The sequence below is a fragment of the Lycium barbarum genome, chromosome 9 (genome assembly GCF_019175385.1).
Source record: "Lycium barbarum isolate Lr01 chromosome 9, ASM1917538v2, whole genome shotgun sequence".
Lineage (NCBI taxonomy): Eukaryota > Viridiplantae > Streptophyta > Magnoliopsida > Solanales > Solanaceae > Lycium > Lycium barbarum.
This window is the reverse complement of record NC_083345.1, coordinates 21,773,314-21,777,306: the sequence shown is the minus strand read 5'-3', so window position 1 is coordinate 21,777,306 and position 3,993 is coordinate 21,773,314. Positions and strand designations below refer to the sequence as shown.

The window sequence follows — 3,993 nt, the reverse complement described above, 5'->3', positions numbered from 1 at the left end:
AGAAGATCACTATCGTGCTAGACAGTCACTCAAATTACAAATTTAAAAAGAGAAACTTTGATCTTTAGACTAATTAGAAGGTGGCATTGTGAACTGGCTCTTTACAGGCAAGCTGTTTTTTTAATTAAGCCAAATACAATACATTAAGTCACCTTTAATTGAATTTGATTGTAATTGAATATAATTTCGCATTTTTGGTATATTTATCTGACCAAGTAATTATTTTGTCAACACGTACTTTTGTGTAATTGGGGGATTTAATTACTCTTCAATTCTCAAAGGGGTTGAGATTGTTGGTAACTACGTGATGTAAGTACAAGGTTATTTTTTTTTTTAATTTCTCTCTTTTATTGTTTTACTTTTAATTTCTATTCTTTTGATTTTTTTTATTTCTATTCTTTTTTATTTTAAACTATATACTTTTTAAATTATTTATCTTTCATTTCTTTACTTGTCATTTCCAATTGTTGACAAATCAATGATTGAGGTTCATTTGAGACGTCATTTTGAAGTTGTAGTTAAAATTTGAAGCTATCCGATGAATATTTAAGCTATTTGGTGATGTTTTTTACCCATTCAGGATGTTGTTCCGTGGGTTGAAGTTCGTAGGAGATGAAACCTAGCTTTTGTATCAGTTTGTAAAATATTTTATAATTTTGTATAACAGTGTAAGTGTTTATAAACACCTCATACACTATTATACGCTTTTATACAAGCTTGTTACAGTAAATATATAATATTGTATACCCGTGTATAAACATCATTGTTGCTAAAACAAATCGGTTATGTGGGTGTAAACTGAAAATATGACTACGTGGGTGCAATGTATTTTGTTTGGCTATATATTATTGAAAATTTCCAATTATTATTTAATATCACTTGCTGATATTTGAATATAATATTTTTGTTAAAAATTATTTTCATACTCCTTTATATACAACTTTCAAATATTTATGCGAAATGATTTTACAATATAAAACACTCTTCACGAATCATTTCGTAATAAGAAAGCTCAACTGTCGAAGTTTCAAAAAGTTGCTGCACGTGGGCTACTTCATTGATCGGTCGATTAGGAGAAAGAGTTAAGATCTAGTTCTTTCGTTTGGCATCTGACTCTATATATAAGAACATTGTTTTTTGGTACAAATATAATAGAACATTGTAAACTTAGGTCATGAAGGATTAAAAAAAAGATTCTACCTCATCGTTTATAAACACTTAATTAATTCGTCCAAAGAAAAATACTAAAGGAGATCTAAAAGAAAGAAAATTGAAAAAGATTATATAAGGGTGACAATTGCATGTCATTTTCTACAAGACAGATGACCGGTTTCACCAATCAGTACTATAATATGTTGGCTCAGAGAAGCTACAATATTTTGTTATGACTAATTGTCTTAAAGGACGTTTGAATACCAACCGGATCCGTGGCGCAATGGTAGCGCGTCTGACTCCAGATCAGAAGGTTGCGTGTTCGATTCACGTCGGGTTCAATTCCCCGATCTACATCCGGTCCCTTTTTTTTTTCCTTGAATAGTCCTGTCAATGTTAGTAAAGAGAGTGTTTGGATTGGACTTATTTTTTCAATGAAGGCTGCGTCCTCCTCCTTGTGAATAAATATGTGCATCCGAAATAGTATCACTATGAGGGTGTTTGGATTGGTCTTTTAGAAATAGGGTATAAGCTTAAAATTAGATATTATTCTTTTTCGATGAAGGTTGCGTCCTCCTTGTGAATAAATATGTGCATCTGAAATAATAGTCCTGTCAATGTTAGTAAAGAGAGTGTTTGGATTGGACTTGTTTTTTCAATGAAGGCTGCGTCCTCCTCCTTGTGAATAAATATGTGAATCCGAAATAGTATCACTATGAGGGTGTTTTGATTGGTCTTTTAGAAATAGGGTATAAGCTTAAAATTAGATATTATTCTTTTTCGATGAAGGTTGCATCCTCCTTGTGAATAAATATGTGCATCTGAAATAATAGTCCTGTCAATGTTAGTAAAGAGAGTGTTTGGATTGGACTTGTTTTTTCAATGAAGGCTGCGTCCTCCTCCTTGTGAATAAATATGTGCATCCGAAATAGTATCACTATGAGGGTGTTTGGATTGGTCTTTTAGAAATAGGGTATAAGCTTAAAATTAGATATTATTCTTTTTCGATGAAGGTTGCGTCCTCCTTGTGAATAAATATGTGCATCTGAAATAATATTAATATGAGGGTGTTTCGATTGATCTTTTAAAAATAGCTTATAAGTCAAAATTTGGATATTATTCTTTTTCGGTGAATGCTGCATCCTCCTTGTGAATAAATATGTGCATCCTAAATAGTACTACTATGAGGATGTTTGGATTGAATTTTCGAAAATAGCTTATAAGCTAAAAGCAAAAAAAATTGGTATATTCAAATTTTGACTTTTAGCTTATTTTTGTACCTTTTTTGGCCTAAAATCAAGTGCTTAAAAAACACTTTTTATCTTTTTCAATCACCATAAAAAAAATAGAAAAGAAAAGCTTAAAGGCCAAAAATCTTACTTAAAATAAGCCAATCCAAACACCCTCTATTTTGGATTCATAATGTTGTACTTAAAAAGAAACACGAAAATTTTCTTCACTATTTTCATAGCTAAAAGATAGAAGGGATCAAAACTAATCCTGGACTCTGTTCATAGGAGGGAGGTTGGCTTGACGGCAATTAAATGCTGCATGTGTCACAACAGGGACAGATATACAGTTAAAAGTTAAAACTATGAATTTGGCACTAGGATTGTGGTCCAATAATCATCATTCATAAATTTAAAATTTTGAATCTGTCTTTGTATCACCGTAATAATGAAGGAGGAAGAATTTAGTTCAATTAGTTAATAAGTAAACAATAAAAATAAAGATATCAAGAAAAACAGGTATTCATATCAGGTGTTATTATTTAATGACGAAAATACGGTAGGCAGGTGTGAATCTCATATCTGAAATCAACCAACTCAGGTCAACTATGTAGTGACCTAGCACTTGGATTTAAATATTAAGAATATTAAATTGCTAGAAACTTGACTAAAGATATTAGATAGGTATAGCCACGTTTTGGACACTAATCTGAAAAGTTTGAAACCCAGTTTTCAATTAGTACATAATTTTTAAGTCTTTAAGTAATGGAATTATTTTTGAATGAGTATAATCTTATAAGTACGTTGACAGTGCATAATTATTTTAGGGTTAATGCATATGCCGCCCCCTAAAATTGCTTTTTCTTTTCCATTTTGACATCTCAACTAAGTGTTGTTCCTATTAAACTTCTGAACTCGTCCTCAAGTGTGTTTATCAAACACAATCTGACTTACACAGTATTCCATCTTTAATGTAGCAACATGCTAATGTATACACTAATTTAAGTATGCCATTTTTTAGCTAAGATTAGCAGCAACTGAGAGAGAAAAAAAGAGTAGCTCTTAATTAAGCTGACAGTGAAAGAGCAGAGACAGCAGAAACAGTCACATCCATGACCTAAAGAATAGCTTACCACATGTCTAAAATATTACTCCACCTTCACTTCCCCAATTTAATTTCTGCTTCTAATAAAAATTAGATTTAGGGGGTTTGATCGACACATTGAGGATGAGTCCAGGGGAACAACACTTAGTTGAGGTGCCAAAATAGAAAAATTGGGCAAGTAGGAGGCCGCATATGCATTAAGCCATTATTTTATAACCGGTTAAATTACTTATTCCCTTTGTCCCAAAAAAATTGGCACTTTTGGCTTTTCGAGAGTCAAACTTAATTTTGACTGTGTGTTTGAATATAGAATCTTTAACTTTTTCCGAAATAAAATTTACATATTTGAAAACTACTTAAAAAGTACTATAAGTCTCCATAATTAATAATTTAAAATATTTAAAACACATATGAAAAAATTACGGTCAAAGACCAACTCGTTTGGCTCTCGAAAAGCGAAAAGTGCCAATTTTTTTGGGACAACGGGAGTATATAACAAGAAAATAC

At 31.4% G+C, this 3,993-nt stretch overlaps 1 non-coding gene across 1 annotated transcript; it reads left to right on the top strand.

The window, feature by feature from the left end:
* Positions 1 to 1,421: 1,421 nt before the first annotated feature.
* Positions 1,422 to 1,493, top strand: TRNAW-CCA (transfer RNA tryptophan (anticodon CCA)). Its single transcript has one exon. It is a non-coding gene; the product is annotated as a tRNA-Trp (tRNA).
* The last annotated feature ends 2,500 nt before the right edge of the window (positions 1,494 to 3,993 follow it).